The following is a 25,582-nucleotide window of genomic DNA, read 5'->3' on the forward strand; positions in this document are numbered from 1 at the left end:
GCCTACAAACAATCAAATTTAAAATGGGCAGATTATACATCTATATGTTTTTTTAATTCGGTACTTGTCTTCGGAAATCATTATTAATTTTGCTAATCATGAGTAAGCAGAGGCATGAGCGTCGTTGATCAATATTTTAGTTAACAAACCATCAAATGGAAAAGGTTAGTTTGCTCTCTCCAAGAAACATCATAGTTTAAACCATGTTCACACACACATTATCTAAACATATGTGATGCCTCTTGGTTCAATTTTGATGAGGTGTGGACAGAGAAGAAAATAGTGAAGATTAACCTGGGAAGGGTGTGAACATTGAGCTGCAAGGAAAACCGTAGCATATTTATTCCTTTTGCTCTCCTGACAAGTTTTGTACAATGAGAAACTTTAGATTAGCATGCGGCATATATTAAGAAGGAAGCTGCATGAATTAGTCAAGGAAAATACAAAACTGTAGGTCAGAACCTTGATCATCACATTCACATCAAAATGAGCTAAAATGGGCCATGGGCTATCAGTCGGTATAAATATCCACATTATATCATTGACCCTGCAACCAATAATATCATACTATCATAACCTGTGCAAGATGCACAATAACTTTATGAATCATGATTTGACAACTAAGAGTGGAGCAGGAAAATAACTTGGTTAATATTAACTATTTGTTGATTTCAAGCTAAATTTTAATCATTCAAATGAAGACAAAAAGATGAGAAACATAAGAAGACATGTCAGATTTTACTAGTGTGCATTTTCTGGAAGTAAAAGTCGCTCACATTATAGCCATTATCTTATCACGGACAGTCTAAAAAAGCATATATTAAGATGCAGTTAGAAGAAAATGATCATAAACATATATCCAAATACGGAAATCAATGGAATATCTTTTTAACAAAACTACATCAAGACTATGGGATGCCCAATCTCACCTTTATTTGGCATTTTTATCTATAGATTCTTATGGAGGCATTCAGTGTGTACTGCAACCTAATCAACTTCGCCTAACAGAAGCCTTATTTATTTCTTGCTACACTTGCCAGTGGCCATCAGGTTCATACAGAAAAGTAATGAAAGAAAAGAAATCAGTAATCAGGTCAACATAGCTTATGAATTGCAAATAACAGTGAACATAGATGACCACCAAATAGACCACCACTAGATCCTGAGCAGGTTCAACCACGAGGTTACAAAAAATTACAACACCAAATTACTTGCATAAAAACGAACAGATGAAAGACTATCTCAACTACATAGAGCCTGCAGAAAACATAACCTCTTCACTGCCTTGCTGCTCACAGGACTACTCACCATTGATAGCATGAAAAAACAAAAAGAAAGAGGGCACAACATAAGGCCAACTCCACCGCAAGACCCAAAACGGACGTCCGGTTTGTCCGGATTTCGTCCGTTTGGGATGGCGATGGGTGTGAAAGTGGACATATGCGTCCGGTGTCTGTTCGAGTCGCCCAACGCAGCAACCAACCCCAAAACGTCCGTTGCCGTTCGCGTCCGTCGTGCCATGCCGTGGCTGCTCGCGCTCGCTCGCCGGGGCGCTCTCCCACGCCCAGCTCCTGTCCAACCCGCAACCGGTGCCGCGCCTTGCCGCACCTCCACTGCCTTGTCGCCGCCTGCATGCCCGCACCCGCGCTGCCCACCGCCGCTGCACGCCGCGCCCGCGCCCGCGCTGACCCACCGCCGCCTGCACGCCGCGCCACCGCCCGCGCACGCCGTGCCGCCGCCTGCACCTCGCCCTGCCTGCGCCCGCCTTGCCCCGCCTGCCGCGCCGCGCTGCCGGCCTCCCCTCGCCCTGCCCTGCCCGCGCCTGGGCTCACCCCGGCTCACCGCGCCCCCGCCCCGCCAGCGCCGCGCCGCGCCACCGCCCCGCCCGCGCCATCGCCCTGCCCTGCCTGCACCCGCCCCCGCCTCGCCCCGCCCGCCTCGCCGCGCTGCCGGCCTCCCCTCGCCCCGCCCTGCCCGCGCCCGGCCTCGCCCCGCCCGCCCCGGCTCCTCGCGCCACCGCCCCGCCCGCCTACACGCGGGCTAGCAACGCTCCCCGCCACGCCTTCGCCGTGCCAGCCCGCGCCGTGCCAGCCTGCGTCACGGCTGCCGCCACGCGCCCTGCCGCGCTCGTGCACTGCCGCTTGCGCCCCGGGCGCCAAGCACAGCACGCTGGCTCTGCCGCGAGCCACGGGTGGAGCCCCGCGACCCCGCGCGCCTGCCTACGAGAAGCACCGCCGCGCCCCAGCCTCGCTCGCTTGCCGTCGATTGCAGCCAGCAAAGAGCCGATGGGCGGCGCGGCGTCGTGCGCTCCAGAAGTAGCCATGCAGGAGAGTTGGTGGGGAGAGAGAAAAAGGAAGAGAGAGAAAGAGTGATGGGAGGTGGGGTGTGTGGGTGACAAGTGGGGTCACCCTGGACTAGCGCGGACGGAGACACATCCGATTCTGTCCGCTTTGGCCCCAAATCCAGCCCAAGTTTGGTCTGGAAATAGGGTCAGACGGACATAAAACGGACAAGATGGGTCCAATTCATTGCGTGTTGGGGCGTGGGGTTTGTCCGTTTTACCCCAAACGGACAGGGGCGGACAGGATGGGGTCGTGCGGTGGAGTTGGCCTAAGAGAAAAGAGAACATCAGCAGAGGCGAGCACGACAACAACATCAAACAAAGAGGAGTACCTGATGGTGGCCGGAAGGTGCCGGTTCGTTTGAGTTTGAATCAAATTTATTCATTTGTGTTAAAATATATTTAAAATATAACCGGACATATGTGCTAGCTTTGGATGACCGGCTCTCGCATCCGTGTCCGTGGATTAGTCTCTCCAATCGATAGACAGACATGGAAGAAAATTGGGTGTCAGCGTTGAAGATGCCCTAAGCGCACCACGAACTGCAGTGAATAGACTACGGCCAAAAATAAGGGAAAACAACACTCTTGACATCACAAAATCTATTAGTCTTCTCTAAATCTCACTGCCTCAATGTCGTGGTTCTAAGTCTGACAGTAGAATGGGGGGTAGGAGTGTAGAGGCAAGATCCTAGCTATGGAGGAGTTGTACACGCAAGTTTTACGAGTTCAGGCCCTTCTCGGAGGAAGTAACAGCCCTACGTCTCAGAGCCCGGAGGCAGTCGACTGGATTATATGCGTGTGAGTTACAGGGGGTGCGAACCCTTGTGCCTGTGGAGGGGGGTGGCTTATATAGAGTGCGCCAGGACCCCAGCCAGCCCACGACACAGAGGGTTTAAGGTACATTGAAGAGAGAACATTACTGGTAACGCCTATATTAAAATGTTGTGAATGTCAATTAAGCCTATGAGTAAATGCTCGACCGTTGCATATGCAGAGTGGCTTTAGCTCTTCTGCCCGTCGAGTGACTTCTGCGACGGTCGAGTGACATCGATTCTTCCGAGTGGAACTTTCCGGTCGAGTGAATGACGATACTCTTTGGATGATCCTGGCTTTAGGGTGTTGTCCTAGGGGAGGATGTCTAGGTCAGGTCTATGACCCTACCCTAGGTACGTAGCTTCATCATTAATCCCCGAATGGTTCAGGGTTCGAGTGGAGAAGAAGTTGATGATCCTTCCGATTCAGCTTTTGTGCTTTGAGAGTGTCTCATCCAGAGGTCGAATGAACCTTCATGATGGCTTCAACTGCTTGTTCAGTCGCCTTGATCCATTCTTGGTTTTGTCGAGTGAACTTTCGTTGTTAAGTTTCGAGTGTTGATATGGAAAAAATCTTCCATCTGAAGGGTTGTTCCGCCCCTTGCGGATTTCGCGGGATTCGAATTTTGGGAAGCGCGCCGGGCGGGGGAGGCCGCAGTAATCAGCACGGATTAGGCTGGCCGCCTCGGTCTCCGCGCCACCTTTTTTGCCACGTATCGCGTGCGCGACTGTTGCGGGATTTGATAAGATCGTCCGGGCCTACAAGTCAGTCACTCGGAAGTGACCTTATATAAGACGCCAGACCGGGGCCTTTGAACAGTGCACCCCCATTCTTCTTCCTCCTCCTCAGATTCCTCCGCTGCGCCTACTTCTCCTCTCGGCGTCGTTGCCCCGCTCGAACTCGATTCGCTGCCATGGGGAAGGAAAAGACGGTGGCATTGGAGCGTGCGAAGAAGGCGACGGCGAAGGCGAAAGGGAAGAAGACCAGCCGGGGCGGATCTTCGTCGAGGTCTGGCCTGCCGCCTGGCTGGATCCAGGGCAACTGGATCCGCTCGACAATCAGTCAAGATGACATTGATGACTTGGTGGAGGGGGGACTGATCCCCCATGAGTCGGCGCGGCTCCCGGGGAACGAGACCGAGCCGCAGCCGCAGGAGCGTGAGTGCGTCCTCCTCACCACTCATGTCGACCGCGGGTTTTCTTTGCCTCCTCACCCTTTCTTTCGCGGTTTCTTGAACTTCTTCGTGGCTCAACACCACCACTTTTCTCCAAACACCATTGTGTACCTCGCTGCTTATGTGTCTATGTGCGAGAATTTCTTGGGTTGCCGACCGCACTGGGGTCTCTTCAAGCACATATTCACATGTCGCTCCCAGACGGTCAAGAAGGCCAACCCGAGTGACGAGAGGACGCACGTGATACAGATGTGCAGGGGTCTTGGAATCCAAATGAGGAACAAGAGCACCTTCCCAGCTATGATCCTACCCGACTCGGTCCGGGGCTGGCAGTCGACCTGGTTTTACTGCAAGGACCAGCCGACCCCGGGTCAGTCGACTGGACTTCCCCCTTTTCCATGGCTCGAGTGGAGAAGCCCTACTCCTTGAGAGTGATCCCGGAAGAGAAGGCGTAGGTGAAGGTGTTGGTCGAGCGGGTTGTCCAACTTGTCCGCGACGGAGTGACTGGTATGGACCTGCTGGAGGTCTTCCTCAGTCGATGCATCCAACCACTCCAAGCTCATGACCATCCGATGTGGTTGTACTCGGGACTCGAGGATTCCACTCGGATCCACCCAGAGGATATTAGTGAGGACACAGTGGAGAAGTGGCTGAGAGGTATCACCGGCAACAAGGATAATCCCCGGGGGTCCAGGAGGGTGGTTCCATTCGACCATTTGCGCCAGCCGGAACAGGTACAATTCTGCATTGTCGAGTGTCTTCTTGATTCACTATGTAACATCTTGTTGACGGTCGACTGTCTTTCTTTTGTTCATTGTCTTTTCAGGCTCTTATTGACGTGTACTCGATGCCCAATGGAGTGCAGGAGAAAAATGTCGAGGAAGAGGCGAGCGGGGGCGAGAGTGGCGAGTGGCACTGGGATGCAGAGGAGGACGAGGAGAGCGACAACCTGAGTGACGAAGAAGAGGTCGACTCGCCTCCTCACAGAGAAAGGAGGTCCAAGCACGTTCATGACCCGGCAAACACCCCTGACCTGGTGGCCGCACCGACCGGGCAGTCTTCAAAGTGCCCTCGGACGTCTTCTCCGGTGCCGACTGAGAAGGGACCGAAACAGCTCAAGACTGCGCCGCCTCCTGCGCCGAAACTATTGAAGGCCACATCCTGCAAACCGCTGAAGGCTTTGCCCAGAATCAAAGTGACTATTCCCACCATCTCCGGGTAATCATCTGACCCGATCTTTTGGTCGACTCGAGCAACAGAATATAACCGACTGAAAGTTGACATTTGCAGTGCTGCTACCTCTGGAACTTCTTCCCGCCAATACCGAGACGAGGAAATGGAAGACGCGGTTACCTCCAACCCAGGTAAAATTCCCGTGATCTTGTTCTTGATTATTTGGTCGATCAAATTCTGGCGATTCACTTGGGGTCGACTGATTTATTTGCAGCCCCACCCAACGTTATAGAGCTTCCGGATGATGATGAAGATGTGGCCCCGAGGCCCATAAAGAACAAAAAAGTAGCGGCTGGCAAGACATCTCAGCCGGGGCTGACGACGAAACCAACTGTCTAACAACCTGAAGATGCAGGTGGGGCCTCTGTAACTTTTGCTGTCCCATTGTCGAGTGAGCGCCCTGCATCGTTGATTGTACCAGTGTTTCCTTCAGCCGCCCAACCCCATGTCTCGGAGCTCCAAGCTGCCGCATCTGGGCCGTCTTCCCCTTTCTTCACCAACTATCATGTTCCGGAAAGCCAGTCGGACGCCGCTGTGGAGGCTATCCGTCAGGCTAACGTGATGATGGAGCGGATGAAGATGGTGCACGAGAATAGCTAGGCTGCTTACGATGCCAGCGTGGCTCTTCGGGCCAATGTCCAGGTGAAAGGATCGATACGGTCAACTAGAGGGGGGGATGAATAGGAGACTACAAATTTTAATCTTTCTTGTAGATTTTAAGGCTTAGCGGATAAAAGAGTTCACTAGATATGTAACTAGGTGAATGCAACCTATATGACAAGCAAACTCCAAGAAGAAAAGCTAGGCAACAAACTACTTAGAAAGCCAACAAGCATACAACAACAAAGAAAGGTGCGGGAAAGGATTAACCACAAGTGAGACGAGGACGCGGATTTTAACCCAAAGTTCACTCTTCCTTGGGGAAGAGCTAATATCCGTTTGGAGCGGTGCCGGAGCCAAATCTTGCGAAATGCCACCAAGGGCTCACTGTATTCTCTTTCGAGTCACCCCCAACGGATGAGCCTCGAACCACTCGGGGTTGGTCTTGAAGGCGACCACCACACCTTTACAAACTTCTCCGGAGCACACCACAAGCAAGGAAGCTTCTGGAGGAACCTCTAACCACCTAGGAGCCCAAGCTCCAAGAGTAACAAGTCAATGGGGAATAAATGTTGCGGGGAACGCGATTTGGTTTGGTCAAGTTGTAGATCGGGTCTTGCTCTCCCAATCCCAAAAGTTTCAACAAGTTTGGGTGGAGGGATTGAGAGTATTGAGCAAAATGGGGTGTAGCAATGGTGGAGCTCAACAAGACATTAGGGTTAAAGGTTGGAGGAGGAAGAAAGGCCTTTTTATAGTGTTCATGGCTGTGGGGATTTCTGCCCGTTGGACCCCGTGCGCGCGGGCTAAGTCAGCCCTGTGCGCACGGGGTATCCAGAGACAATCGCACCACCCCGTGCGCACGGGGTATCCAGAGAGTTACGCAGTACCCCGTGCGCACGGGGTACCCAGAGAGTTGCCCAGTACCCCGTGCGCACGAGGGTCAAAAGACCCCGTGCGCACGGGGTACCCAGTAACTTACTGTTGCAACTTTCTGAGTACCACAGCACACACACTATGATCATATGAGGTGGTTGGAGTGGGAAGGGTAAGAGAGTAAGGCTCGGCAAAGGCATTCCCACACAACATTTATCCACACAGACCCCTCTTAATAGTGCGGTCTTTCCTACGACTCGAAGCAAACCAAAACTAAACCTTCGAAGCGTCGAAAGACCACGCCTTTGTCCTTTTTGAAATGGGGGGGGGGCGCACATCTCCATCGCAGGCACTTAGAACCAATAACCTGAGATAAACTTTAGCAACCGATATTAGTGCAACTAACCACATTGTCATCACACCAAAATATAGCTTAAGTGCCATTAGCACTTTCAATCTCCCCCTTTTTGGTGCATTGATGACAACGTGGTTAGAGCATGGCAAAGAGGATAAACAGATAGAAAGCCATGGACCAAATAATGATCATGATAGCTCCCCCTATATGTGTGCCCGAAAACAAGAATGCATCTAGTACACCCATAGGAGGTTCGACCAAGATCATTATTGATAAGTCATGAGATTCGTCAAAATAAACCTATAACGGTGCCTAGATCTCATGACACAGTGTGGTGAGCAAATAATGTGGGACCCAAAAAGCATAAGAGGATAATAGCAAGGTTCAATAATAAAGCTAGAGTCTCACAATAACGCTAGAGGCTCACAACCACATAGACGGAAAGGAAATAAGAGTATCTCAAGCCAACTAAAACCAACCAACAGCGAGAAACACGAGGCTTGAGATCTCAACACACCCACGAACAGCGAGAAACACGAGGCTTGAGATCTCAACACACCCACGAACACACAACCGCACACACCACTTCTCCCCTTTTTCATCAAGACAACAAAAAGGAGACAAATGGCGACATGAGACTCACTAGACAAGAGGAGGAGCACTCGAGGCATCATCATCATCATCAAAACGCCACCCGACCATTGGGAAAGACCGAGCAGTGGCCTCACTGTCGACATCCTCAGAACCTGGACCGACCTCCTCACCAGCAGCAGCCCTTGCTGCCTTCTGCTCACGCCGAACAAGCTTCTCCTTGTTGATTTCCTTGATTTGACGATGCTGAATCGACTGACACATCTTTAACATGTTGCTCAAGGTCTTGAACAGCGACTTCTTCTCTCCCTTGACAAAGATGGCCTCAGATCCAACATACTTGGCCTTACCACGAGGGATCCGTGCAGTAGAGGACATGCCTGGAGTGAAAGTAGCACGATCCTCAGGCCTAGGGTTGCACCCCTTCTTGATGGGCACATAGGGAGCAGGAGTAGCTGGGGTCCAGTTGGAGTTGCGCTTGGGAACAACAGTCTTGAAGCTAGCAATGTACTTTGCTGGACAGACGGTCTCAATCAACGCCTGTATGAAAGGAACATAGATCAAAGACTTGTTCTCTTGAACACACTAATGCAGCTCGTAGTACATGAAATCCAGAACATCCACTTTCTTCTTCTAATGAAGATACACAAAGACATCAAGCATGGAGCTCCGAATGTTATGGGAATCCCCGGCCTTTGGAGTGAGGGTATACCGCAGGATATGGCGCATGGTGTCATAGAGGGGCAAGAGGTCTTTGATTGACCCAATGACAAACGACTTCTCTTGTTTGTAAGCAAAGGCAATCTCATCCTTAGTGCGCTGCCCACTTTCCCGAACAATGCCAAACTCATCAGAAACAGTCTCTTCATCCATGAATGGGTAGGGAATGATCTCGGAGAACTTTGCCATAGGAGCTGAGCACTGATACGTTCCGGGCATCCATGTGGGGGTGCAAGCAGAATCATTGGAGAAGTACATAGTGGCAAAGAACTGCAGCACTAGATCTTCATTGTAGAGGTGGTTGAAGGTGACAAACGGAATCAAACCCAGTCGTACAAGAGAGGAGTACTCACCGGGGTACAGATGATCATTGTCGCGCAAACTCTCAGTGTTGACTTGCTTGTGAGGAGCAAACTTCTTTGACTTGGTCATAAGAAGCTCATGATAGATTCTTTGCTGAAACCCATTCTTGAAACGGGGATCCATTCCCATACTCGTGGCCTTAACATACGGATGGTTCTATCTCTTAGCCCAGATCTCTAGCTTGGTCCACTTGACAAGAGGCATATTCCGGAGGTCACGCCTGCCCGGAGTGGCTTCCTTCGGACTAGACTCCTCTTCCTCTTCTTCATCTTCCTCATCACGATCATCTTCTTCATCTTCCTCACCACGATCCTCTTCTTCTATCTCATCATCTTGTGAGTCATATTCTTCCTCAGATTCATCGGAAGCCTCAACAACGGGCCGCTTTGAGGCTGCACGGCGAGCACGACCCTGACCTGTCCCAGACCCCTGACCCATGCCTTCAGACGGCTGACGACGAGCAATGGTGAAGTCCTTTGATCCTCCTTTTGCACGCTTGTGACGAAGCTCAGACCTCTTGTCAGCGGAGTCTGAAACACACACAAAAACCCAACAACACAAAGCACGAGGCACAAATGAGTACAAGTGCAAGATAAATGGCAAGGAGATAGACAAAAGTCTAGGCAATAGTTCCTGGATAGCCCGTGCGCACGGGGGTTTAGACCCCTTGGGCACGGGGGTCCCGTGCGCACGGTACAGGACCGTGGGCACAGGGCCCCGTGCGCATGGGGGTCAAACACCCCGTGGATACGGGGGTCTCCTAGCGGCAGCCACTACCAGGAAGAGCTCCGGGAGTGGGTGCAGCAGAGGGACCAATGGATCTAAGCACTAGACTTCTATCTACAAACTAGTTGAGGCCAAACGAATCTAGGGAGCAAAGAAACCCTCAAGCTAGAACAAAAGAAGGGAACTCAAGGAGATGGAACAAGAGGAGAGGACCAATCGGAGGAGGACCCCATCAGGATCCAGATCCACGGAGGAAGAACTCCGACAAAGCCCGGATGAGCTCTGGCGAGTGGAGGCGACGGCGGCGGCGCTGGAGGATTCCTGGGGAGTGGAGGGGGCAAATGGGTGGGAATGAACCCGAGCCCCCCCACGCCCCACCTCTTCGGGACCAGAAACCGCAGACCCCATGCGCACAGGCTAAGTGAGCCCCGTGGGCACGAGGGTCCCGTGCGCACGGTACAGAGCCCGTGGGCACAGGGGCCCCGTGTGCACGGTACAGGCCCGTGCGCACGGGGTATTCAGGAACTTTGACATGAGTGAATCTTTAAATACATGGCTGAGTGTATACTCTTACCCCTACTTCACAAGGCACTCGGTCTACGTTTCTGAACACGCCGCGAGGAAAGTCCTATCACTATGGAAAGGGTATATGTGGATCACTTGTACCAAAAGGAAGTGAGGAGAACCAACCAAAAAAGAAAAGAACCACCACACCACACACACGAAACAAACACGGACAAGCCTCAAGCGAGGGCGGTGGCCGAGGCCACCATGTTTGAGTTTACTTGGTATGGCACCGCAAAGATATGAACCTTGGGCCCAAGACCAATACTCATCTTTGAAGCACAAGTACCACCTAAAGTGGCTTATGTGAAAGATTGTGTTTGTTTTATGCCCTTCTAGGATAAGATAGCTCAGGAGTTGAGCTAGCTCCCCCTAGACATGTGCCTACATCTAAGCAAGATAGTACATGATTATGTGTGTGCGAGCAAGAGTTTCATCCGAAGTTACTAATATCCATGATATTTGGCTCATGCCTTAACTCGCGGAATCTTGCTTCGTCAAGGGGCTTGGTGAAGATGTCTGCTAGTTGATTCTCAGTGTTGACATGGAGTAACTCAATGTTTCCCTTGGCCACATGATCTCTAATGAAATGATGATGAATCTCAATATGCTTGGTCTTGCTATGTTGAACCGGATTCTCGGCGATCTTGATGGCACTTTCATTGTCACACCAAATAGGCACTTTGTCACATTTGACACCGTAATCCATCAAAGTTAGCCTCATCCATAGTAATTGGGCACAACAACTTCCGGCAGCAATATAATCGGCTTCAGCTGTGGAGAGAGATATACAATTTTGCTTCTTTGAAGACCAACTTACCAACGATCTCCCTAGGAATTGACCTGAGCCGGATGTGGACTTGCGATCAACCTTGTCCCCGGCCCAATCCGAATCCGAGTAACCCATTAACTCAAATGATGATCCCTTGGGATACCAAAGGCCCAAGTTTGGGGTATGAACCAAATATCGAAGGATCCTTTTCACTGTCGAATAGTGGCTTTAGGAGCGGATTGAAATCTTGCACACATACACACACTCAACATAATATCTGGCCTAGATGCACAAAGGTAAAGCAAGGAACCGATCATAGAGCGATATACCTTTTGATCCACTTCTTTACCATTTGGATCAAGATGAAGTTGACCATTTGTGGCCATGGGTGTCTTCATTGGCTTGACATCTTGCATTTTGAATCTCTTGAGCATGTCTTGGATATAACGAGATTGATTGATGAAGGTTCCGCCTCTCAATTGCTTCACTTGAAAACCGAGAAAGAACTTCAACTCTCCCATCATGCTCATCGCAAATTCCTTAGTCATAAGATTCTCAAACTCAACGTTAATAGCATGGTTAGTTGACCCAAAGATAATATCATCAACATATATTTGGCAGACAAACAACTCTCCTTTTACCCTCTTCGTAAAGAGAGTGGAATCTATTACCCCAATCTGGAACCCCTTCTCGCTTAGGAACGCCGTAAGGTGATCATACCAAGCACGAGGTGCTTGTTTGAGTCCATAGAGTGCCTTATGGAGTTCATAAACGTGAGAGGGATGATCGGGGTCTTCAAAACCGGGAGGTTGCTTAACATACACCAACTCCTTAAGAGGACCATTAAGAAATGCACTCTTAACATCCATTTGATATAATTTGAAATCATGATGAGAGGCATAAGCAAGAAAGATGTGAATGGATTCGAGACGGGCAATGGGGGCAAAAGTTTCACCAAAGTCCAAACCTTCAACTTGGGTGAAACCTTGTGCCACTAACCTTGCCTTGTTCCTTATTACTTGTCCATATTCATCTTGTTTGTTCTTGAAAATCCACTTTGTTCCAATGACATTATGAAATTCCTTGGGTCTTTCTACAAGGGTCCACACTTTGCTGCGTGTGAAGTTGTTGAGTTCTTCATGCATGGCATCTATCCAATCCGGATCGTCAAGGGCATCTTCCACCTTAAGGGGTTCAACACAAGAAACAAACGAGTGATGTTCACAAAAGTTTGCCAAACGTCTACGAGTAGTTACCCCCTTTTTGATGCTTTCGTAGATGTTCTCGGTGAGGTGTTGAAGATGTTTTAGCTTGGCGGCCACTTTTTTCTCTTTGCGGTCAAGCTCTTCTTCACTTGGTTTTGGACTTGATGAAGAAGCTTGCCCTTGAGATTGCTTTATCCTTGGAGACACTCTTCTCTTTGCAACCATAGGTTCTTGCTCAGTGGGAAGTGATGACGATGAAGACACTTGTGGTTGGGGTTGATCTAGATCTTGATCATGACTTTGAGCTTGATCTTGAGCCTCAACGATTGGTTATTCATTATTCGTAAGAGTTTGCTCTTGATCTAGCTCAGGAATATGAGGGTCTTGATCTTGTTCTTGGATAGGTTCATTACTTCCCAAGGCATCTTGTACAAGTGGTGTCAGTGATGACTTCCCTTGTGGAAAATCCTCAAGAGGGGTTCTTACTCCTTCTTCTTCTACTTGGACATGTGGTGTTTCTTTTGGGAGAATGTGGCCTATCCCCATTGTCCTTATAGCTTGTGAAGGAGCCTCTTCACCTACAACACTAGGAACAATTTGCTCCATGCGGGAGCCGTTATCTTCATCAAACTCCACATTTACCGTTTCCTCAATGCATCCGGTGGATTTATTGAGAACTTGGTAAGCATGAGAGTTTGATGCATATCCAACAAATATGCCCTCATAAGTTCTAGACTCAAATTTAGCTAACCGGAATTTTTTGTTTAAAATGAAACACTTACAACCGAATACCCGAAAGTATTTGACGTTGGGCTTTCTCCCAATTAGGAGCTCATAAGGGGTCTTGTTCTTGAGCTTGCGAAGATAAAGCCGGTTTGAAGCATGGCACGCAGTGTTGATGGCTTCTGCCCAAAGCTTGTATGGTGATTTGTACTCATCAAGCATGGTCCTAGCCATCTCAATAAGAGTCCGATTCTTCCTCTCCGCAAAAGCATTTTGTTGGGGAGTATATGGTGCGGCATATTGGTGCTTTATCCCCTCTTCACTCAAGAATTCATCCATTGTATAGTTTTTGAACTCGGTGCCATTGTCACTTCGGATTGCCTTGATCTCACAGTTATGTTGACGTTGAGCTTCTTTGGCAAAGTTGATGAAGGTTTCTTGAGTTTCATCTTTAGTCTTGAGAAAGAACACCCAAGTATATCTTGTGAAGTCATCAACAATGACAAGGCAATATCTCCTTCCTCCCAAACTATCATATGTTGGAGGCCCAAATAGATCCAGATGGATAAGCTCGAGGGGCCTCAGGGTGGTGATGATAGTATTCACTTTATGAGCTTTTTCATGAAGCTTTCTGGCAATGCAAGCACTACAAGGACGATCTTAGGCAAAAGACACATTGGTTAGTCCAAGAATGTGCTCCCCCTTTAAGAGAGCTTGTAAATTTCTCATGCCCACATGGGCTAGCCTACGGTGCCATAGCCACCCCATGTCGGCCTTGGCCATTAGGCATGTTGCAAGATGAGTTTTCTCTTTCGAGAAATCAACCACGTAAAGGTTGTCTTCAACATGCCCAACAAAGACCACTTTGAGATTGCTCCTCTTAAAGACGGTCACATGGAATTCACCAAAATGTGAACCATATCCGGCACGAGCCAATTGAATAGTTGAAAGTAAATTGTAGTGAAGGGATTGGACAAGCATGACATTTGCAAGAGATGAATCATTAGAGATTACCACCTTGCCCAAACCCAATACCTTTCCCTTGCTATTGTCACCGAAGGAGATGTTCGAAGAGGCCTTGAGTGAATCAACGAACTCCACAAGCATCTCCCTTTCTCCGGTCATATGATTGGTGCATCCACTGTCGATCACCCATTGAGTTCCACCGGAGACATAGTCCTACAATAATCAAGCTTTGGTTATAGGTACCCATTTTGCAATGGGTCCTGGTGAGTTAGCAACAAGGGTCTTGGGAACCCAAATAGTCCAAGCATAATCATCATAGTTAGTTCCAACAAATTTTGCAAAGGTATAGCCATCATCTCCTCTCATGAGAACATATGATGGATTGTTCTTGCTGGCAAAATTCTTGGGAATAGCCTTGTCCCTAATGACCTTACCATTCCCAACACCCTTCATTTCCTTCTCCTTCTCCTTGTGCCCTTCTTGCACAAACACTAACTTTTGGGGAGGGGAAGGAGTCAGACCGATCTTCTTGTTGTTCTTCTTGTTGTTGTTCTTACCACTCTTAGATGCGGGATTAAACCCAACTCCCTCCTTGGCAACACACTCCTTTTGGTTGCTCAAGAGATCGTTTAGGTTTTTCTCCCCTTGGATGCATGATACAAGCCATTTCTCAATTTGAGCTTTTAACTTCTTATTTTCCTCTTGAAGGGAGGTGCAATCATGAGCAAAGTTAGCCGTACAAGCATTATCATTTAAATCAATATGAGGTACGGAAGTGAGAGCCTTAATGGTTGTAGCTTTTAATTGAGCATAAGACTCGGTGAGAGCAATGAGGTCACCTTTGACAACCTTGGAACTAATCACAAGGAAATCATGCTCCTCAACAAGTCTTGTATGGTCAACTAGAAGTTTTTCAACTCTAACGTTAAGAGCATCTTTATTCTCAAGAGCAAGTTGCAAAGCATCCTTGGTTTTAACAAAGTCAATTTGATGAGCAGACAAGGCTTCCTCAAGTGATGCTCTCATGACACTCTCTTCATTAAGTTCGTGCTCGAGGAGATCAACTCTCTCTTTTTCCTCTATAAGGAGGTTCTCAACGTTCTCAATAAAGTCATCGCGTTCGGCGAGTGACTTAAGGAGATCGCCAAAACGAGCACGAGCTTCACCATGAAGAGTTTTCATGAAAGCCATTAAGGATTCCTCATCATTATCCACACCCTCCTCACACTCATCCTCCACTATCTCACATGAGACATTCGGAGTGTAGTTGTCGGGTCTCTTGGGTTTGGACTTTGTTTTTACCTCTTTGGCCATGAGGCATCGATGAGTGAATGGCTTGTCCTCGTTTGGTGAGTCGAAGAGGCCGGTGGTGGTGGAGGAGGTAGTGGCATGCATGGCAAAGGCGGCCGTGCCCACTTGATCATCATCACCGTCATCTTCATCTCCAGACATGTATTCTTCATGAACAAGAGCCTTGTCATCCTTCCTCTTTTCAAACTTGGTGAACTTCTTCTTCTTAAGCACAAGCTTCTCGGACTTGTCTTCACGTCTCTCATATGGACAATCATGAACAAAGTGTCTTGGGCTATCACAATTGTAGCATTTCCTTCGTCCAAAAGATCTTCCTTGAAGATTTCTTCCTTGGTTTGCCATGGTCCCGGAGTACTTCTTGACTAAGAGAGCCAAGTCTTCTGCAAAATAATTTGCCGGGCATGAGGTATCATTATCCTCCTCACATATCTCTTCACTCACTTCTTCCTCCCTTAAGGATTGGCTCATCACTTTCTTGGCCTTCAAGGCAAGATTGGAGTTCTTGGCTGCTTGAGCTATTGCAAATGTTTTCTTGGACTTGGTTTCCAAAAGAACATGGGTAGAGAAGGTGGAAAAAACTTGAGCCGAAGTCAACTTGTGATAGTCCGAACGTTGATGAACCATCATGACCATGGTATGTTTTGTGAGAACCATAGCATCTATGAACTTGTCCTTGATGAATTCATCATTTTCCCAAGTGCACCCAAAGGTTCTCAAGTTGAGCACAAGGGACTTCAACCTTCGGTAAACCTCTTCTGCGGACTCACCCTCATTCCTCACAAAGAGATTGACTTCTTGTTTGAGCAAGGCCAGCAGAGATCTTCGAATTGCTTCATCTCCTTCAAGAGCCTCCTCAAGGCAATCCCAAATTTCCTTTGCGGTTTTCAGAAGAGCAATGGAATCACTATAGTCTTCAGTCACAGCGTTGCGAAGCATGTTGTGTGTGGTAGCATTGAGTTGATCGTCAACTGCTTCCCTTGGAGTGAGATTCATTGGGTCCTTGGGGTTGAATCCATTGACCACAATCCACCACAATTGAGTTGAAGCACTGCGCATGTGAGACTCCATATCTAGCTTCCACTTAGCAAATGCATTAGCTTTCAAAGGGGGCGGAGGCCCAACAGGATTAATGCGGGGGTGTTGCAAGGGTTGAGGAGAGTAAAAGGGTTCCACGACATTGTATTGGGGAACTTGAGTACGAGCCGGGGAAGCAAGAGGTTCTCTCGAGTCATCCGCATCATGAACCTCATTTGGGTTAAACGAGTTTGATGCGGACGTTGATGGCTTTAGGCGAGCATCAATTTCCTCCTTGACTGAGGCTCGAACCTTTTTCAACATAGAGACTTTGAGGTTTGCAAACATTGAAAGAAGATCGGCCGCGGTCAAGGGGACATTCGGGTTAGTAGTAGCGGCAGGAGCAACGACCGGAGCACCAAGTGTCTGTAAGTGCATCTAGTGCCACCCCTAGTTGGTTTTGGAGTATTGACGACAAACCTAGTTGAGGGACTAATGTGTTTGTGAGAATTGCAGGATAACACAGGTAGAAGTCCCTCATTGATTCGGTTTTACTACCAGAGATGACCCCTAAAAATGTATGAAGACATTGAAGTCAAAGGTGGTATATGAAGATATTCACATTGAAGACTATGACAAAAGAAGACACGTTATGAAGCCTATGGAGCTCGAAGACTTAGATCTTTCATAGTTCTTTTTATTTTGTGTTGAGTCATAGGAACCACCGTACTGTTAAGTGGGGTCCAGGAGAACCAGTCAGAATGACTAAAGTGATGCCTAAACCAAAAACGTATGTCTTCGAGTGAAGACAATGAGAGCGAATCTTGTCCAGAGCCGGACAAGTCAGCTTTGCTTGTAGCCTAAGTAAAGTTGCCATGAGAGTTTGAAATCTGACCGTTGAGACACGTGTCAGTTCCTTAGTGACCCAGGGTTATTTCGGACAAATCAGGTCGGGTTGCCAAGTGGCTATAAATAGCCCACCCCCTACAACCATAAACGGTTGGCTGCTTAAATTGAGAGTACGGCTTTTGTCGTTTGAGAGCAACCCACCTCGAAGCCTTTGAGAGAGAGAATTCCTTGCGAGGATAAAGCCCTAACCACCCAGAGCCAGAGAACATTGGGCATCACTTAAGTCTTCTTGTCTGTGTGATCTGAAGACTTATTACACTTGAGGACTGTGCATCCCCAGACGGTTAGGCGTCGCGTTCAGAGCATCCAAGAGACATTGTGGATTGCCAGTGAACGAAGTCTGTGAAGGTTTGGGAGTCTACCTTGAAGACTTACCAGAGTGATTGGGCGAGGACTATGTGACCTTAGCTCAAGGAGAATACGGTGAGGACTTGGTGTCCTGAGCTGCGTGTTCAGGACTGGGTGTCCGGGACTGTGTGTCCTAAGGTTTAAATACCTAGCCGCTCCAACCAGACGTACAGTTGTCACAGCAACTGGAACTGGTCCAACACATCATTGTCTTCAACGAGTCACTGGTTTCATCTTCACTTCCTTTTACTTACTGATCACTCATTGTGAAGTCATTGCGTGTCTGTTCTATCTTTTGTCTTCACAACGTGAGTGTATGATCTGTTTGGCTTCATAGTATCTTCCTACCTGATCCTTATTACACTACAGCTATTTGTCACTGTGCTTTCACTCTGTTGATACTTGACCATGGCTTGCCTAGTGTAGTCTAACTTCCGCTGCATAGTAATAGGCATATCTCTACTGTTTGTCTTCATAACTTCCACGTTTTGAAGACTTTCATAAAAATCGCCTATTCACCCCCCTCTAGTCGATATAACGCACTTTCAAATTGGTATCAGAGCAAGGTGCTCCCTTGTTCTGTGTGATTCGGTTTAACCACCTAGAGTTTTAGCTATGTCGACTGCAGGGATAATTAAAGTCTCCTCTGCGTGCCCCGTCTTCGATGGAACTGAATATCCCTACTGAAAGAATAAGATGTGTATGCATCTTGAAGCCATTGACGTCAACCTATGCTATGTCGTCGAGAACGGCGATCCCAAGGCTGGAGAAGGTGTCACTGCTGTTGATGTCAAGAAATTCGTTCAACTGGACTCTACTGCCAAGAATATCATCTGTGGACATCTGACCAAAGGACAGTATGGCCGTGTGAGTGCCTTGAAGACATCCAAGCTGGTCTGGGACTGGTTCTCCAAGGTCAATGAAGGCATCTCAACCCAGAGAGATCAAAGAATCAGTGTCCTTCGCAATCTCTTCAACCGATTCAAGCGAAATGACAATGAGAATGTCCAGCACACATTTGACCGACTCACTGACATCACAAATGAGCTTCAAGCACTCGGCGCCACTGAGATTACCAAACACAAAGTCGTCAAGACGCTGCTGAGATCACTTGATAGTTCGTTTGACATCCTAGCCCTGATGATTCAAGAACGTCCTGATTTCAAGACACTCGATCCATCTGACATACTTGAGAGGCTCAACACACATGAGTTTTAGCTTTCTGAGAAAAGAGATATCTACGGTCCAAACTATGGGCGAACTCGTGCCTTGAAGGCAAAAGCTGTTTACTCATCTGAAGAAGAATCTGACAGCAGTTCTGATGATCCTGAAGACATTGGAAGGGAACTTGCAATGCTAGTGAAGAAGTTCCAAAAATTCACCAAGAAGAAAGGCTTCAGAAAGTCTTCACGATCAAGCTCAAGGAATGATGAAGCTTCTGCTCATGACTACAAAAACATGCCACAAGTGCAAGAAAACTGGACACTTCATCTCTGAGTGTCCACAGTGGGACAATGAGAACAGAAAGAAGAAGAAGAGCAAGGAATATGACTCTGACGACAAGAAGAAGAAGAAATACACAAAGTCTTCTTCCAAGTCTTCCTCAAAGTCTTCATCACACAGGAAGAGCTCATCTGGCAAGGCACGTGCGTTTGTTGGCAAGGAAATGGATTCAGAGGAGTCCGCTTCTGAGGAGGCAGAGGCGGAGTCTGAGGAGGACTCTGATTCTGGCATTGCAAGTCTGGCTACAGCATACGTCGCCAAGTCCATCTTCAACACTGAAGACAATGACGTCATCACCGACACCGATGGAAATGACAAGGACTACTCCACTCCTACCTACTGCTTCATGGCACGCGGTGCCAAGGTAAACAAACGCACTACTCACTATCAAACATCTAGTGACGATGACTCTGATTGTGATTCAAAACCCAGTTACAAAACACTTGCTAAAATTGCAACTGAACAACAGAAAGCCATGGAACATATTCAAAAACTGTTAGACAAAAGCGATGATCTGTTGGGTGCTGAAATGACTCGATCTGAATTCTTAATTGAAGACATAAAAAATCTTCATGTTAAGTATCAGGAACTTGAAGATCGTCATGATACTCTCTCAACAACTCATGAAAAGCTTTCCTATGATTATCTTCAAAGGAAGCAAGAACTTGAGAAATTGAGAGCGGCTCATGAAGATCTTCAAAAGGAAAACGAGTCACTTCGCGCCGAACAGATCAGTTCCGCTCAGGAAGGATTTGAACCACCATGTCTTAAATGCATTGAGCGTGATAATGCTACTTCTGTTGCTGAATGTTCCACTGCTATTGCTGTTGCAATATCTTCAACTGTTGATGTGGTAACTAACCCCTCTGCTGAGGATACCACTGCTATTGCTGATGAGAATGCTAGGTTGAAGACATTGCTTGAAACAGGGATGTACAAAAGTCTTAAAGGACATCAGACATTATGTGATGTCCTCAAGAAGCAGATTCTGGACCAAAACCCTAGGAAAGAGGGTGTTGGGTTCGTAAGGAAAATAAATGCAGATGGCTCTTACTGGAAACCTGAGCAGTACCCCAAAACCAAGTGGGTTGCTGCAAAGGAACCTTCAGCAGATCCATCCAATTTATCTGGCTTCACTTGTGCTAACCCCATTATCATTGATGAATCCTTCGATGCAAACTATATATTGTTTAAGAATCAGAATGGTGAAGTGTTTGCCAGGTACATTGGTACTAACTGCAGGAATGGACCGCCTATGAAAAAGATCTGGGTTCCGAAAAAGTGTCTGGAAAATCTTCCTGTGAATGTCTTCATGACACCTCACTTGAAGAAGACAAACCTCAGACCAAAGGCTTCATACGGTCCAAAGGCTTCATACAAACAGAGGACTCACCTGAGTCACACTAACGCAAATGTTTTGCAGGGAAACCATACTCAGGCATATGAATATGAGAGCGGTTCATCAAACCGTCATGTTCATATGACCAAAAATTATTCTGCTTATTCTTATGAGTACTATTGTCCACCTGCAAGACTGTTTGCTAAGGCTTCAAAGCCAAAATTCTCAGATGCTGCACTTAGACTTATTGCTTCTAAGCCACCCTTGAAGATGTGGGTGGTTAAGAAGGCTTAACTCTCTTTTGCAGGGAAAGGTCTCTAGCAGAAAACCAAAATCTTCTGACACTATTGCTGGGGACCTTAAAAAACTTGTAGGGCGCAAGATAAAATGCCCGAATGGCATCATTATGTACTTCGTTCCTGAATCGCATGATACTCTCCCTATTAGTCCTAATCTGGATCTAAGTTTCCATAACCCACTGGTTCGTCAAATGTTTTTGCTTCACAATTCTCTTCGTGAAGCCTATCCCCCTAACTGCACTATAGGGTACGACACCAGCGTCTTCAAAGTCTTCAGAATGGATTATTGACAGTGGGTGTACAAATCACATGACTGGCAAAAGAAGTCTTCTTATGGACTCAACCTTACGTCCATCCGACAAGAGTCACATCACATTTGCTGACACTGGTAAAAGTAAGGTATTGGGTCTAGGTAGAGTTGCAATCTCAAGGGATCAACACATGGATAAAGTCATGCTTGTTGAATCCCTTGGCTTCAACTTAATGTCTGTCTCAATGCTTTGCGATTTGAACATGATCGTAATGTTTGGAAAATATCGTTGCCTTGTACTAATGGAATCTGACAAGTCTCTAGTGTTTGAAGGGTATCGAAAAGATGATCTGTACGTGGTAGATTTCTCAGCAGGGCCACAACTTGCAGTATGTCTTCTTGCAAAAGCTTCAGAATGCTGGCTTTGGCATCGGAGGCTTGGGCATGCTGGCATGAGGAACCTCCACACCCTTGCGAAGAAGAAGCGTGTCATAGGCATCGAGGGCGTCAAGTTCAAGAAAGATCACTTATGCGGTGCCTGTGAAGCAGGGAAGATGACGAGGGCAAAACATCCCTCGAAGACAATCATGACCACTACTCGACCCTTCGAACTGCTTCACATGGATCTTTTTGGTCCCACTCACTACTCAACTTTTACCACTACTGCTTGCCTCTATGGCTTTGTCATTTTTGATGATTACTCTAGATATACTTGGGTGCACATAATCCTTTACAAGACTGAAGTGCAGGATGTCTTCAGACGCTTCGCCAATCGAGCTATGAACAATTACGGCGCCAAGATAAAGCACATCAGAAGTGACAATGGCACAGAATTCAAGAACACTGGCCTTGATACATATCTTGATACCTTGGGCATCACACATGAATTCTCATCTCCGTACTCGCCACAGCAGAATGGCGTCGTCGAACGCAAGAACAGAACACTCATTGAGATGGCCAGAACGATGCTAGATGAATACAAGACTCCAAGAAAATTCTGGACTGAAGCCATTGACACTGCATGCCATACAATCAATCGTGTTTATCTTCACAAGCTTCTGAATAAGACATCTTATGAACTCCTAACTGGCAAGAAGCCAAATGTCAGTTACTTCAGAGTATTTGGTGCAAGGTGCTGGATCAAGGACCCACACCACACCTCAAAGTTTGCACCAAAAGCACATGAGGGTTTTATGCTTGGATATGGAAAGGATTCGCACTCCTACAGAGTCTTCAATCTCTTTCATTACAAAGTGGTTGAAACAGTGGATGTGCGGTTCGATGAGACAAATGGTTCACAAAGAGAGCAACTGCCAAATGTGCTAGATGAAATTCCAGCTAGTGAATCAATCAAGCTAATGGGAACTGGAGAGATTATACCTTCTAAAGCTCATCCTGAAGAAGAACTTATCATTTCAGCACCTGATCAACATGAAGACATTGCTCAGCCTGAAGACATTCCTTCCAACAACGACAGTGAACAGCAAGAGCAAAGTCTTCGCCCTATACATTCTCGCGTTGCCAATGAAGTGCAGATTGAAAGAATAATTGATAGCATCAATGCACCTGGTCCACTCACTCGTTCAAGGGCAACTCAGCTAGCAAATTTCTGTGGGCACTTCGCATTCGTCTCAATATCAGAACCCAAGAAAGTTGAAGAGGCCTTCATGGAACCTGAATGGATTCAAGCTATGCAAGAAGAGCTTCAACAGTTTGAGCTGAATAATGTATGGGAACTGGTTAAGCGTCCTGATCCACGGAAGCACAACATAATAGGCACCAAATGGATATACCGCAACAAGCAAGATGAGCATGGTCAAGTTGTCAGAAACAAAGCTCGTCTCGTTGCTCAAGGATATACTCAAGTGGAAGGCATTGACTTCGATGAAATATTTGCTCCTGTGGCTAGGCTTGAAGCCATACGCATACTGCTGGCCTATGCAAATCATCATAACATACTTCTATATAAAATGGATGTGAAGAGTGCCTTTCTCAATGGCAAGATTGAAGAAGAAGTGTATGTTGCACAACCGCCTAGCTTTGAAAATCCAAAACATCCTGACATGGTATACAAGCTCAACAAGGCACTGTATGGCCTCAAACAAGCCCCTAGGGCCTGGTATGACACACTCAAATATTTCCTGAAGAGCAAAGGCTTCATACCTGGTTCCCTAGATCCCACTCTTTTCACGAAGACATATGATGGTGAACTGTTTGTGTGCCAAATATATGTGGATGACATTATCTTCGGCTGCACCAATCAGAAGTACAGTGAAGAGTTTGGATATATGATGCAAGAGCAATATCAGATGTCCATGATGGGGGAGCTGAAGTTCTTCCTTGGTCTTCAAATACGACAACAACACAATGGCATCTTCATATCTCAAGAGAAGTATCTCAAAGATTGCCTGAAGAAGTTCGGTATGCAAGACTGCAAAGGCTTCACAACACCAATGCCAGCCAAACATCATCTGGGTCCTGACGACAATGGTAAAGAGTTCGATCAAAAGGTATACCGCTCCACGATTGGTTCTTTAATTTATTTATGTGCATCTAGGCCAGATATTATGCTTAGTGTTTGCATGTGTGCTCGATTTCAAGCGGCACCAAAGGAGTCGCATCACTTAGCTGTGAAGCGAATTCTTCGATATTTGGCTCACACCCCAACTCTAGGATTATGGTATCCAAAGGGCTCAGAGTTTGATTTGGTTGAATTTTCGGATGCTGATTATGCTGGTGACAAAGTTGATCGCAAGTCTACATCAAGCACATGTCACTTTCTGGGACGATCACTTGTATGTTGGTCTTCAAAGAAGCAGAACTGTGTATCTCTCTCCACTGCTGAATCTGAATACATTGCTGCTGGATCTTGCTGCGCTCAGCTTCTGTGGATGAAGCAAACACTCAAGGACTATGGCATTCATCTGAAGCAAGTGCCACTTTACTGCGACAACGAAAGCGCCATCAAGATTGCCAACAACCCAGTTCAGCACTCGAAGACAAAGCACATTGAAATTCGTCATCACTTTCTTAGAGATCATGTTGTGAAGGAAGACATTGATATCATACACGTCAACACTGAAGAGCAATTGGCAGATATCTTCACCAAGCCCTTGGATGAGAAGAGGTTTTGCAAGTTACGGTGTGAGCTAAATATCCTGGAATCCTCAAATGTCCTGTGATCAGGCACACATCCTAACCCTTATGCATATTGATGACTTAGATGTGCAACACACGAAGTGAAGTATATCTTCAGTCAATGAAGACATACATTCTAAGTGTGAATACATTAATGTGGAATTTGACTTCGGAGCGCCACAATAATTGTGCGCCGTGTCTGGGTCTAATACTTCCTATACGGTGGGTAACGCCACCACCAAACATTCTATTTTGAAGTGTTTCTCTCATGGCGTTACCTTGCAATGTCTTCACATTTAATTTGGCTTAGAACTCAACATATTTTCATGATTATCTTCACCATGTTGATTATATATATATATATGCTAGTGTTCTGTCCTCTACAACATTCACTTATAGCTATATCTTCGTGTTGAATCTTTTGAACTAAGTGAATGTGATCGGACCCCAACTTCTCTATGCTTTCTATCTCAAACTCTATCTCTCCAAGTCATATGCATTCTATTGAAACTGTCGAATGTCTTCACTGCGTCCTTGTCAGCAGAAGATATAGAGACAACCATAAAGTCCGTTTTCAATGCTCATTCCTCCACATAAAATCCGGAGAAGCAGGAACGACCACCCGACAATCCAGGCGTGCGTGGGACGTGGAACAAACCCCAAACTTCCGCAAACTGGCCACGCGTTCCTCAGATGCGAATCTCCAGGGGCACCTGTGTAACAGCACAGTTCCGCCCTTGTGCCTATAAATACACACTCACAGCGGTAACTATCTCTTCTTCCACCCTCGCACGAACCCTAGCGCCACCGCTAGCTCTCGACGACGCCGGCGACGAAGCGCTTCGCTGCCGCAACCTCTCTGACGCCGTCTTCACGCCGACCGCGGACATCGTCCTCTCCGCCGTCGCCGTAGGTCTCCCCCGTCGCCAAGTTAGGGCACGGACGAGTGAACTGCTCGGCCTCATCTCTCGCTCCGTCTAGTAGTTCTCAGTGTGGTAAATAAAACTTCCTTTTTACAGCACCATAGATCCTCTTGTTCTGTCACTTTCTACCACAAGAAGTTTCTGTTCACACAAGCTAGATCTCTCTCAAACTGCATCTCATAACATGCCTAGAATATTCACTTGTGCTTCACAAAGTAGTTAGATTCCTCACTTGTACTGATCTGTGGATTCGTACAAATCTGGAACTAACTTCTTATCTATGAATGAATGTCTTCGCACGATGAGGTCAATGTCTTCTAAACTGATTTATCTTCAAAATCTTCTGAGAATGCATATGACCTCTTCCCCTTCCCTCGCACCTTAATGCTGTCACAGGTACATGTCCGTGGGAGAATCCTTTGGTTCTCATAGTCTGCATTCATTTGCAGAATTCTTACAGCATCACATAAATTCTCCTGAAGCCAGTTCATGTTGGTCCAGCAAGAGAAAGCCTTTGAAGCCCTTG

This window comes from Triticum urartu, chromosome 7 (assembly GCF_003073215.2).
Source record: "Triticum urartu cultivar G1812 chromosome 7, Tu2.1, whole genome shotgun sequence".
Classification (NCBI taxonomy): Eukaryota; Viridiplantae; Streptophyta; class Magnoliopsida; order Poales; family Poaceae; genus Triticum; species Triticum urartu.